This window comes from Hemiscyllium ocellatum, chromosome 3, assembly GCF_020745735.1.
Source record: "Hemiscyllium ocellatum isolate sHemOce1 chromosome 3, sHemOce1.pat.X.cur, whole genome shotgun sequence".
Classification (NCBI taxonomy): domain Eukaryota; kingdom Metazoa; phylum Chordata; class Chondrichthyes; order Orectolobiformes; family Hemiscylliidae; genus Hemiscyllium; species Hemiscyllium ocellatum.
Window position 1 is genome coordinate 129,833,908 of NC_083403.1, and position 14,697 is coordinate 129,848,604.

The window sequence follows — 14,697 nt, forward strand, 5'->3', positions numbered from 1 at the left end:
TGGAAAATGGAATTTGTTTCACCCAATATTGAGAAAGGCCTTGCTTGGGTCCACAGACAATTATTCCAAATTTGTCAACATAGCCCAAGTCATTGAGGTCTCAGAAAGATGATGCCCCTTAATTTTTTGTAAGGTATTTCTTATGTTATCTGGCAGAAGATATATCTGGCATTAGGTATGTTATCTAATACAACCAAATGAATTTTGTATCACTAATCCCATCTGTGGCAAACATTTTTAGCTTTATTTTAAGTAGAAGTAAGCAAGATCATATATTCACTGTTTATGGCATTTACTAACTTGTAGTAATTATCAACTTTTAAATCCTAGTTTTATTTCTTGAGCAGTCAGCTCTAATTCAACAGAGAGTCTCTGGAAGTGGTGACATATTGGACTATTGTAAGTAGCAGGCAGAAGCCAGCAGTTAAACAATGGGAAGATTACAATTGAATAATCTAAAGCAGCATCCTCCAGGCCTCTGAATGACATGGGCAATGGTGGATCAGTTGGAAAGTGTGGTGATATCAGAAAAATGAGGTTTCTGACGTTGTGAAAACCAACTGCGTTTTGACCCAATGTTTGAACAGTGAGATGGAAGTCCAGCTCAAGAGTGGTGAGAGACCTCTGCATGCATTCATATTTCATTACAACCTAGTCTCATCTTCTATATACAGTAGCATTCCAACTGTGATCTGACCATTGCCTTGTATAATTTTACTAAAACCTTCCTACCTTTTTCTTCCATCCCCTTTAAAATAAAGACCAACATTCCATTTGCCGTACTTATTACTTGCTGAACTTGAATGCTTTTTTTTTGTGATTCGTGCACAAAGACTCCCAAATCTCTCTGTTCTGTACTCTTTCTCCACTTAAATAATATTTAGCTCTTCTATCCTTCCTGCTTAAATGTGTAACCTCACATTTTCCCACATCTGCTGAATTTTTGTCCACTTAATTAACCTGTCTATATCCCCTTGCAGACTGTGTGTCATCCCTGCTGTTTGCCTTCCCACCTACCTTTTGGTCACTTTGGTGTTAGTACATTCACTTTCCTCATCCGAGTCATTAATATGTAATGGAAATAAATATGGCCCCAGCACTGATCGCAATGGCACACCATGAGGTACTGGTTGCCATCCTGAATATGCTTCCCTTATCTCAATCTTCTATTAGTTAGCCAACCTCTATCCATGCTGATATCCTACTTTCAACACATATCTTACCTAATTAAGTAGTCCAATTTGTGGTATGTTGTCAATACGGCTGAGTTTTTCAATAGTAAAGTATTCTATTTCATGAAGTGATTGGTGATCAGCAGCATCACGTCTTACAGCTCTGCACCAAATCCCCTGGAAACTACTGTGATGCCTATATCTTTGATAATTGTCAGGCTCTTTCTTCATTGAAAAGGCTGGAGGCCTCACTGAAATGATCACTGGAAGACCCTCTGCACCATGGTGGATATCTCGTTATGCAAGCCCTGATTGAGGCTAAGTGTAGTTACAATGCAGCCATCAGGACCATCATGGCACAGATGATAGGTTAGCTGAAAATGAAGTTCTGATGCTTGGTGGGCCTTCTAGACAGACATGTTCCATAATCCTTGCATGTTGTGCTGTGTACAACTGGAGCAGGCAAGAGTTGGGTGTGATGGACCCAGGAGAGCTGGGAGAATGGCTACAATTTTCTGAGGAGGAAGATGAGGAGGAACACCATTTACATCACAATACAGCAGGAACAAACCGACCTGGACTTCATCAATAATTGGTTCCAGCTGATGTGAGCCGAGTGAAACCATTATTCATTATTCCAACTTGTTATTATTGGAAAAGCAAGCAGCTCTTGTTTAATGTCTGAAGAAAATGTAACTTCTCTGCTTGGTTTTCCTTCACTTTTCCTGTTGTTCAATAAATGTTTTCAACAGCTTAAATAGTTTCCAACCTGTGATACTCTCACTTTGAACAATGGCAAAGCTTTACTCCCTGTTGCATACCAGGGAAAGAGCAGCACTCCTTCAGATTGGGTTCTAATGTGGTGCAGTGCTGAAGGTGGTTAGCTCCTGTCATTATTTCAGGTGGCAACTAAAATGTATGCTGATGGATACATTCCACGCTTTCAGTAGTTGCATCATACAGATTATTACACAGAGACGAGTTGTTTTGGTTTGAGTGGGACTGTATGATTCAGCTGCAAAGTATTTGGGTGGATACTGCACTTAATAAGTTGGCATTCATAGATTGCCAAGAGGGGCAAGGGGAGAGCAAATGTATTTCCATGTGATTAAGCTAATGTTAGAAACCACACACAAAAAAAAATTAAACTGCAGGTTACAAGTTAAATATATTGGCCAAGAGTTGTGTTTTGGTCTCAACTGATGATCAGAGTTCAACATTCCCTAGTTCCTCATTTTTTCTTCAGTTTCTATTCAAACTCATAAAGTTTAATGTAAAATGTTTTCATAGACCAGCTCAGTTAGGTAGCATTTTAGAAAATAGCTTTTTGATTTATATTTCAAGATGTTTCTTGATGTGTTTAAGACCAATAATCTGGTGCAGTGAAAGTGAGTTTATGACAAAAATGAACATTTTAGTTGCTGTCTAGTGTATGTTCTGTGAGGATCCCACATTAAAATAATTTTAAATGACTTTAAAAAACTGCAGATACACATATTAGTTTGATTGGTACACACAAGTTAGTTTCTTAGAGCCATAGAGATGTATGGCATGGAAACAGGCCCTTCCGTCGAACCCATCCATGCTGACCAGACATCCCAACCCAATCTAGTCCCACCTGCCAGCACCCGGCCCATATCCCTCCAAACCCTTCCTATTCATATACCCATCCAAATGCCTTTTAAATATTGCAATTGAACCAGCCTTCACCACTTCCTCTGGCAGCTCATTCCATACACGTACCACCCTCTGTGTGAAAACGTCACCCCTTAGGTCTCTTTCATATCTTTGCCCTCTCACCCTAAACCTATGCCCTCTAGTTCTGGGTTCCTCCAAACCAGGGAAAAGACTTTGTCTATTTATCCAATCCATGCCCCTCATAATTTTGTAAACCTTTATAAGGTCACCCCTCAGCTTCCGACGCTCCAGGGAAAACTGCCCCAGCCTGTTCAGCCTCTCCCTATAGTTCAAGTCCTCCAACCCTGGCAACATCCTTGTAAATCTTTTCCGAACCCTTTCAAGTTTCACACCATCTTTCTGATAGGAAGGAGACCAGAGTTGCACACAATATTCCAACAGTGGCCTAATCAATTCCTGCACAGCCGCAACATGACCTCTCAACTCCTTGTGGGCGGCATGGTGGCACAGTGGTTAACACTGCTGCCTCACAGTGCCAGAGACCCGGGTTCAATTCCCGCCTCAGGCGACTGACTGTGTGGAGTTTGCACGTTCTCCCCGTGTCTACATGGGTTTCCTCCAGGTGCTCCGGTTTCCTCCCACAGTCCAAATATGTGCAGGTCAGGTGAATTGGCCATGCTAAATTGCCCATAGTGTTAGGTAAGGGGTAAATGTAGGGGTATGGGTGGGTTATGCTTCGGCGGGTCGATGTGGATTTGTTGGGCCAAAGGGCCTGTTTCCACACTGTAATGTAATCTAATCCTGTACTCAATAATCTGACCGATAAAGGAAAGTATACTATTCACCTCCTTCACTATCCTATCTATCTGTGAATCCACTTTTAAGGAGCTATGAACCTGTACTCCAAGGTCTCTTTATTCAGCAACACTCCCTAGGACCTTACCATTAAGTGTATAAGTCCTGCTAAGATTTGCTTTCCCAAAATGCAGCATCTCGCATTTATCTGAATTAAACTCCATCTGCCACTTCTCAGCCCATTGGCCCATCTGATCAAGATCCTGTTGTAATCTGAGGTAACCTTCTTCGCTGTCCACCACACCTCCAATTTTGGTGTCATCTGCAAATTTACTCACTATATGTCTTATGCTCACATCCAAATCATTTATATAATTGACAAAAAGTAGTGGACCCAGCACCGATGCTTATGGCACCATCACTCTCTGTCTTCTACCTTTGAGACAGTTCTGTACCCAAGTGGCTAGTTCTCCCTGTGTTCCGTGAGATCTAACTTTGCTAACAAGTCACCCATGGGGAATCTTGTCGAATTCCTTTCTGAAGTCCAATTGATCACATCTACCATTCTGCCCTCATCAATCCTCTTTGTTACTTCATCAAAAAACTCAATCAAGTTTGTGAGACATGATTTCCCATGCACAAGTAAAACATTTGAAATCTTTAAAACCTATCAGTGCACTTACAACTGAAATAGTAGAATTTTAGAATCTGCCTTGATGGCTTGTGCACAGGCACACTAAACAGAAACTTCCAAAAGTGATTAACCTGATCTGAGAATTTATCCAATTTTGTGAGCTGGGTTGGCTTAAAGTCTGTTTTAAACCAGAGCGAAAAATCTGAATGCAAATCACACTTAAAAGTCTTTTGCACAGGTTTGAGTGTCATTAAGCAAATTGCACTGAAACAATATCAGACTGCAGAATACACCAGGTCACTGGTCATCACCCATAGGAAAGGCTAGTAAAACTAGTGAAAGACTCACCCTGACCTAGTTCAGCTTGTACACCTCAGTGTGGAGGTCTGTAAAGCCAGTCTGGTCATTTTGAAGTATGACTGGTTTTGTTTCTGCTTTTCCTTCTGTGCCAAGTCACAGAACACTCTGGGCTGCATGACATTGCAGGTCACAGTTATGGGATATTCCAGGAACAGGCTACTGCAGGATTGCACACCACTCTAGATCATGGGGCATTCCAGATTGTAGGACAGGGGACACTCCTGAACTAACTCCACAGAGGCTGGTATCCCATCACCAAGTCACCCTTTATTTACACATGGACAGTCCTTGACTTTAGTACTGCCTCATTCAGAGTCAAATACCACAGTTGAAAATGTGTTGCTGGTTAAAGCACAGCAGCTCAGGCAGCATCCAAGGAATAGGAATTTCCTGTTCCTTGGATGCTGCCTGACCTGCTGTGCTTTAACCAGCAACACATTTTCAACTGTGATCTCCAGCATCTGCAGACCTCATTTTTTACTCAAATACCACAGTGTCAGCATCTCTGGCATATTATTTTTTAATATGTCAGCCAGGGCTCCCTGATTGGACCAGATTAACAGCCCCATCAGGAGAACTCATATTCTATGAAGTTCAGCTGGCTGACCTCATTCTAATTACTGCACTCCAGGAATGGGATAGTGGGATATTCCGGGAGGAGGATAATACAGGTTACAGTACCCAATAGAAAGTCTTCCCTAATCAAATTCACATGTTACCAAACTTACAGAATATCTGTCAATCTGATGTGATGAGGTTATTGAAGGAAGTCCAGACAGAATACAATGGAAAGAGTACATTGTTTTCCATCAATCAGTATGGCATGCACAGAGTGATGACAGAGCAACAAGGGTGATAGGGGAAAGATTTAAAAGGGACCTAAGGGTGATAGATGTATGGAATGAGCTGCCAGAGGCATTGGTGAAGGCTTGGACAATGCATTTAAAAGGCATTTGTATGCGCATATGAATAGGAAGGGTTTAGAGAGATATTGGGCCAAGTGCTGGCAAATGGAACTAGTTTGGGTTATGATATCTAGTTGGCATGGACAAGTTGGATTGAAGGGTCTGTTTCCATGCTGTACATTTCTATGATGATATGACACTGGGATAAGTAGAGGAGTTGATAAGAGAGTGATTACTTATGGTTTGCCGACTGAACATGGAAATTCTATGTTCCATTTCTAAAGCACAGCCATATGATAGCATTGAGAGTATCCATCTGAGATCCATCAGTCATACTATCCAAGGCCATTTAAGCTATTGTAAAACTGTAATCTATCCAAATCACACATGCTTGTCACTGTCTGTGCGCGTGTGTGCGTATGTGTGTGTGTGTGTGTGCACTTGTGCATGTGTGTATGTGCGTGTGTATGTGTGTGCATGCATGCTTGTGTGTGTGCGTGTGCGCGTGTGTCCTTCAACTTTTAGCAACTCAAGATACTTTATATGAGAGAATGACTTGTAGAAAGACCTCTCTGGCAATGCCACAACTTCTTTGACATACCCAATTGTCCCTGGTGGGATTCCAAGGACTACTTCTTCAGGATGGTAGGTCAGTGCAACCCATCACAGGGATCAGGTGGTTGTCCATCTCAATATTCCTCTGCAGCATCATCTCATTAAACATGCTGAGGACTTGGCAGAAATAGGTTTCTCTATTTGAGAACAGAACGTGCTTTAAGGTGTGAAAAGAAAAGTATAACAAGCACCTTAGCGAAAGGATATATTTAAAGAACAAGATTTTTGATCCATTAATACCAATGGGTGGGACTTTTTTAGCAGAGTGTCCATGATATTCTAATAAGTCATCTGCTGCACAGAAGGCCTGGTTGTCACAGGGCCTTGTTTAGCCCCACCCGCGATATCTATAAAGACCATTTTGTTATTGAGTCATTCATTATTGGAGAGCAAAAAAAGCTCTCTCCTATGTTTCATTAACGGAGGAATTTCACTCCCACATGTGCATGCAAAGCCCTCACTCACAAACTAAAGAATCATTGACTATTTCTTTTCAGTACTCTGTGTAAATTCTGGCATAGGTTTCAAGTTCATGAATTCTAAATTAAACAAGCATTGATTTGTATGTACAGTAGTATTTCAGTCAAAGCCTGCCAATACATATATCAATTAGTACAATGAATGGTTTGAAATGAGAAATCTTGGTAAGATAAACTCTGAAAGAAACTCAATCCTTTTCTTCTATCTGGACTTATGGAGATCTTAAGTGAAAGACAAGTACAATGAGAGAAAATAAGCAAGACTTTTTTTTCTGCGTGGACAAATGAACAAATTGAAGTTCCAGCAAAATGATACCATACAGGAATTGCTAAACTGGAATGAACCAGTTTCTGTTTGTACTTGTGCATGTTGATGCGGACATGCATATGCATGAATTTTCATACAGGATGAAGCATGTAAATAAGTTCATCATTGAGGTCAGCTTTACACCAAATTATGAAATCAAGTTTCAGTCAGAAACTTAAACCCCTTCCAGCCGGAGATTCAGATTCACCGTTTAATCTTCCTTCACTGTAGAGAGGCAGGGTTGCATGAATGTTCTCATAAGAGTCAGAGAATCGCAGGGATATACAGCATTGAAACAGACCCTTGGGTCCAACTGGACAATGCCGATCAGATATTCCAAATTAATCTAGTCCCATTTGCCAGCATTTAGCTCATATCCCTTTAAACCCTTCCTATTCATGTACCCATCCAGATGCCTTTTAAACATTGCAATGGTACCAGCCTCCACTACTTTCTCTGGCAATTTATCCATACACACACCACCCTCTGTGTGAAAAGTTGCCCCTTAGGTCCCTTTTCAACCATTCCCCTATTACCCTAAACCTATGCCCTCTAGTTTTGGACTCCCCTACTCCTCATGTGATATACACAGAATTCTGGGAGAGTGGGCCTTTGTTCCATTTCCCCAACCCTGTTGAAAGGTCATGGAAGGGATTAGAATTTGATGATTTGTCTTATTAACATAAAATCCATCCCCGCTCACCATAACTTGCTCCTGACTAACTTTCAAGTCAGGGAGACTTGAACTATTGGTAGATGTGTTCCAATTGAGATGTAAAAGTTGTGACTTGATGGTAGTTTATTAGATTTGATTCCCTACAGTGTGGAAACAGGCCCTTCGGCCCAGCGAGTCCACACCAACCCTCCGAAGAGCAACCCACTCCCCTACACCTAACACTATGGACAATTTATCATGGCCAATTCACCTGACCTGCACATCTTTGTGACTGTGGGAGGAAACCCATGCAGATACAGGGAGAATGTGCAAACGCCACACAGACAGTTGCCCAAGGCAGGAATTGAACCCGGGTCCCTGGCTCTGTGAGGCAGCAGTGCTAACCACTGAGTCACCGTGCCAATGAGGAGAATACTTCAAGGAATTCTTCTTGCAGTTTATGTTAAGATTTTTCTAACTTGCGATATAGCTTTTTACCTTGTTTCATTATAATAGTGTGTTGGCAGCCTTAAGTGGATGTGTACAGTGACTGATCACCACAATAACCACACTACAAAAACTGGACCTATCAAACAAGATTTCACTCAGATCTGTCTTGCAACGTATTACTGTCAGCTTGGATTGTAATACCTCTGAATCAGGTAAGGTAAAAACAATGACTGCAGATGCTGGAAACCAGATTCTGGATCAGTGGTGCTGGAAGAGCACAGCAGTTCAGGCAGCATCCAACGAGCAGCGAAATCGACCTTTCGGGAGATTCCTGATGAAGGGCTTTTGCCCGAAACATCGATTTCGCTGCTCGTTGGATGCTGCCTGAACTGCTGTGCTCTTCCAGCACCACTGATCCAGAATATCTCTGAATCAGAATGTTATGGGATCAAGATCAACATCAGGACTTGACCACAAAAATCCAGGCCGATACTTCACTGCAGCATCTTGGGAATGCTTCATTGGTGGAGGTGCCATGCTCCCATTCCAAATTTTGGCATTATTTCCACTTGCTTCCCTAGTCAAATTCACATGTTAGCAAACTCGCAGAATATCTGTCAATCCGATTTGATGAGGTTATCGAAGGAACTCCAGACAGAACACAACAGAAAGAGTATATTCTTTTCCATCAATCAGTGTGATAAACTGATCCAGCACAGAGTGATTGACAGAGCAACGAGGGTGAGATGGGAAATATTTAAAAGGGACCTAAGGGTGATAGGTGTATAGAATGAGCTGCCAGAAGAAGTGGTGGGGGCTGGGACAATTACAGCATTTAAAAGGCATCTGGATAGGTGTATGAATAGGAAGGGTTTAGAGGGATATGGGCCAAATGCTGGCAAATGAGACAAAATTGGGTTATGATATCTAGTTGGCATGAGCAAGTTGGACTGAAGGGTCTGTTTCCATGCTGTACATCTCTATGACTCTATGACACTGAGAACAGTAGAGGAATCGATAGGAGAGTGATTACTTACAGATTGCTGACTGAGCAAGGAAATTCTATGTTATTTTTCTAAAGCTCATCCATATGAAAGCATTGAGAAAATATTAGCTTTTCAAGAGTAGAAAAGCAGTAGATTTAATTTCTGTATCTATTAAGATCCATAATTTAAAACAGATATTGGTTCATTCAGCTCTGTACATCTTTCTAATGCTATCACCTCTAACCATTCTAATTTATCTCCTGCATTACTTAGTTTTAATCATTTGAATTTTGCCTCATTTTATCTAATCGATAGCCTACCTGTACCTAAAGATATTTTGCACTAATGAGGATGAAAGACTATCAATGGTAGCAGTGAATCAAATTTGAGGCTATAATTAGATTAGCCAAGATACATTGGAGCAACCTGAGGGGCTGAATGGCCTATTCTCGCTCATAAACTGCATGTCTCTATGTTCATATAATTTATAAGATCATTTGAATTAAACACCAATGTGATGCCACTATCGAAACCAGTTGCTGCAGCAGTTTAAATAGGCCTATCATCTTCGTAGGATAAGAAACACAGATTGTACCGATGTCTTCACTGTACTGATTGGAATAAAAGGTTAGCCAAATTCACCTCATAGAATATGAGTTCCCGGATTGGGGCTGTTAATCTGGTCCAATCAGGGAGCCCTGGCTGACAGATATAAAGAGAAGTGTCGGGGTTTGGTTCGCTCGAAAAGCTGGCTCTGAGCTAGCTGAGTCAGTGTAATGTACTATATGTGTGGAAATAAAGGGTGACTTATATTGGCCTTTGAGGAGTTATTTTACTCACATCCTAAGAAAAATTTCAATCAGTATTAAAATTAGAATTGAGGAAGTAGTCTCTGTTTTAGTATTTTTGCTGTCTACTAATCTGTTCTCATTTTCCTTTCACCAGCGTATCAGATAAAATTTTGGATCTAGGTGGAAAAATATTAGCAAAATAATTATAAACAAGAACTTAATTGTTGGAAAAACCCAGCAGGTCAGGCAGCATATGTGGAGAGAAAGCAGAGATAAAGTTTCAGATCCTTCTTCAGAACTAATTGTAGATGCGAAACGGTTGCTATGGTGAAGATGGGATTGAGGTGGGAGGAGGTGAGGAGGAGTGAATGATAGGTGGAGATGGAGCCCAGATTGAGAGAGAGGGAAAAACAAGATGTGGGCAAAAGTCAGTCTGGGAAAATGAATAGCTGCTCAGAGGAATTGTTAGTGACTGACAATGGGTTGTTTGTGGAAGCAGCATATGTGATGACAAGGCCGGGTATGTGGGGTTTAGGGTAAGGACATGGGAGAAGGTGCTGAGGTCCTGAAACTATTGAACTCAACATTGAGTCCTGGTGGCTGCAGAGTTCCCAAGCAGAAAATGAGGTGCTGTCCTTCCAGCTTGTGCTGAACTTCACTGGAGCACTGCAGCAAGCCTGAGACAGGGATGTTGGTCAGAGAACATGGCAGTGTGTTGAGATGGCAGGCAACCAGACGTACAGGGTCATTTTTCAATGTTTTTCTGAAAATTTCCAGCAACTTCTGATTTTGCTTCTGACTTACAGCATCATAGTTCGTTGGTTCTTTTTTAAGTAAAAAAAAGTCTCTATATGGCCAAAAACAGATTCCAAATTAGAGAATATTTTGACATTAGTTTCAAGCATGAAGTGGAAGTTTGGTATTGGAAAATCAGCTATCTCATTTTGTACCATTTAGTGCCCATTTGCACTTGGAAATCTCAAGTTGGAAGGGCCTATATTACACCAACATTTTACATAAAGGACATGTTGTTAAGTTTATACCAAATGTAAGATTTAATTAATAACGGTGGTATGAATGATAGTTTCAACTGCTGGTTGCCTGTTTCCTCCCTGAAAAATATCATTAATCAAAGGAAAAAGAGCTGTGGTCCTTGGACAGTTATTTGCTTACCTGAGTTCTGACCCTATTTAAGTTAAAAATAAGAATTTAAATGAGCTCCCATTACTCCTACCCAGAAGAGACAGGCTGTTCAAACATGCAAATCAGTTGTAGTTCTTCAATTGCAATATCAGCATATGAATGCAAGGGATACAGCTGTAGTATGAACAACTATTTACAGTCAAAAATCACACAACACCAGGTGTAAAACACCAGGACTATAACCTGTTGTTGTGTGATTTTTAACTTTGTACTCCCCAGTCCAACATCGGCATCTCCAAATCACATTTACAGTCAGAAATCCCAAATGAATGATGGGTTTTGGCCTCCTCTGGAAGTCCCCCTATCATAGATGCCAGTCTTTGGTCAAGTGGTTAGCACTGCTGCCTCACAACACCAGGGTCCCAGATTCGATTCCAGCCTTGGGTGACTCTCTGTGTGGAGTTTGCACATTCTCTCGGTGTCTGTGTGGGTTTCCTCCGGGTGCTCCGATTTCCTCCCACAATCCAAAGATGTGCAGGGCAGGTGAATTGGCCATGCTAAATTGCCCATAGTGTTAGGTGCATTAGTCAGAGGGGAAACTCTTCTGGGTGGGCTGCTCTTTGGAAGGTCAGTGTGGACTGGTTGGACCAAAGGACCTGTTTCCACACTGTAGGGAATCTAATCTTGACTCACAGCACATGGCATTAGGAAATGGTTGACGTGCATTGGACGTGGCAAAGCTGACAAACTATCACAACATCTCAGCTGTGGTGTTGAAAACCTGTGCTTCAAAACTAGCAATAGGCATCAGCTATGATATTCCAGTCCAGTTAATACACTGACATGAATGCAAAATTGAAATAAAACAGAACTGTGGATGTAGGAGATTTGAAACGAAAACCGAAATTGCTGGCCAACCTCAGCTGATCTGGCAGCATCTGTGGGAAGAAAGCTGAGCTAGTGTTTCCAGTCTGGTTTCAGGTTCTCATGAAGAGTCACTGAACTCGAATCATATATTCTGCTTTCTTCCTATACATGCTGCCAGACCCACTGAGTTTCACCAGCAATTTCTGTTTTTGTTCTACGTGGAAAATTGCCCAGGTACATTCTGTGCACAAAACAATAAGTAAAGTACAACAGCCCCCATCAACCTAACTCCAGCCATCATCAGTAGTGTCGCTGTGTCGTCACTGGACTAGTAGTATAGAGAAAGTGAGGACTGCTGATATTGGAGATCAGCATCAAAGAGTGTGGTGCTGGAAAAGCACAGCCTGACTGGCTGTGATTTTTCAGCACCATACTCTTTGACTCTAGCAATATCAAGACTCAGGTAACGTTCTGTGGGTTTGAAATCATGCCAATTGATGGAATTTGCCCTCAATAAACATATGGAATTAAAATGTTAAACAATCACTGCAAATCCACTATCATAAAATCCTATCTGGTTCACTGATTTTTTTAGGGCCACCTCCAGAGCCACATTAATGTGGTTGACCCTTAATCGTCCACTGGAATGGTCCAGCAAACCATTTGGTTGTATCAAACTACTTACAAAAAACTCAACAAAAAGGAATGACACTGGACAGACCATCTGACCACCTCGGTACCAAAACAACAATGGCAATCTCAGCATTGTTCACCCTGCTAAATTCTCCTTACCAATATTTGGGCATTCGTGTTAAAACTGTGAGGGCAGAATAGTCCAAAAACAGCCTGACACAATCATTCTCAAGGAATGATAGCTTACATACTACTACATATGGAGTTTCCCAGACCAAACCCTGGGTTTATCCTGGGTATGTGCAGGACAGACCCAGAAGAGATGGTGGCATGCTGGTATGTAGTTGGGAGGGAGTTATCCTCAGAGTCCTCAACCATGATTCTGGACCCCAGCAAGTCTCATGGCATTTTGTCAAAATTGGGCAAAGAAGCATCCTTCTTATTTTCATGACTAGCCATTCTGCTGATGATCAAGTTCTCTTCCATGTTGAACAAATCTTGGTGGGAGCACTGAGTGTGGCATGGCTGCATAATGTATTCTGGGTGGCGGACACAATGCCCATTGCCAAGATGGCTCAGAAGCACTGCTCCTTTCTAAAATAGCCAAACCTGAAATGTGCTGGCATGAGTCTGCGACAGATGGTGAGGAAAACAGCAAGAAGGTAAAGCATACTTGACCTTATCCCCACCAGTCTGCCTGCTGCAGATACAACAGTCCATGCCAGTATCAATATGAATGACCAGCTACAGACCTGTGGAAATGAGGTCCCATCCATGCATTCAGAATACCTGTTACTGTGACTTGTGACACTATCATGGCACTAAATGGCATGGACTTCAAGTAGATCTAGCAACTCAAGACTGGACATCCATAGAATCCCGACAGCGTGGAAACAGGCCCTTCAGTGCAATAAGTGCAAACCAACACTCGGAAAAGTATCCCACCCAAACTCATTTCCACTACCCTATTACTCTACATATACCCCTGACTAAAGCACCTAACACAGATATCCCTGAATGCTATGGCAATTTAGTGTGGTCAATTCATCTAACCTGCACATTTATAGATTGTGGGAGGAAACCAGAGCACCCGAAAGAAACCCACATAGACACGGGGAGAATGCAAACTCCATACACACAGTCACCCGAGGTTGGAATCAAATCCAGGTCCCTGGCACTGTGAGGCAACAGTGCTAACCACTGAGCCACCGTGCCACCCTATGGGGAGGTGATGGCCTCGTGGTATTATTTCTGGACAGTTAATCCAGAGACCCAGGTAATGTTCTGGGGACTTAGGTTCAAACCCCATCACACCACATAAAGGAATTTGAATTCAGTAAAAGAAAATCTGGAATGAAGAGTCTAATGATGACCATGAATTTATCGGGCGGCATGGTAGCTCAGTGGTTAGCACTGCTAACTCACAGCACCAGGGACTCAGGTTTGATTCCAGCCTTGGGCAACTGTCCGTATGGAGTTTGCACATTCTCCCTATGTCTGTGTTGGTTTCCTCCGGGTGCCCTGGTTTCCTTCCACAGTCCAAACATGTGCAGGTTAGGTGAATTACCAAGCTAAATTGTCAATAGTGTTTAGGGATGTATAGGTGAGGTGCATAAATTTGGGGAAAATGTAGGGTAATGGGTCTGGGTGGGATACTCTTCAGAGGGTCATTGTGAACTTACTGGGCCGAAGGGCCTGTTTCCGCACTGTAGGGGTCCTAATTCTAATTCTATCCATTGGGCACTGAGTCTAATCATTGTCATCAGAACTGTAACCAAACACAATCTGTAGGCTCATGGCTTGGTATATCTCTCACTCTACCATGACCAGTGTATCAACCCTGGTTCAATGAAAAGTGAAGGAGGGCATGCCAGGAGCAACACCAGGCATACCTAAAAATAAAGTGTCAACCTGGTAAAGCGACAAAACAGGACTACTAACATGCCAAACAGCATAAGCAATAAGTGATTGCCTTGGCTAAGTGAGTCCACAACCAAAGGATCTAAATTCTGAAGTCCTACCACATCCAGTCATGAATGGTGATGGATAATTAAACAACTCACTGGAGGAGGAGACTTCACAAATATCTGCATCCTTAATGATAGAGGAGCTCAGCACATCAGATGGACTAGCAAAATTTTCAGGTAGAAGTGGGTGATCCATCTAGGTCCCCTCCAGCATCACAAATACCAGTCTTCAGCCAATGCGACTCCCTCTGCATGATATCATGCTGGAGGAACTGTATACTGGAAGGACCAAAGACCCTG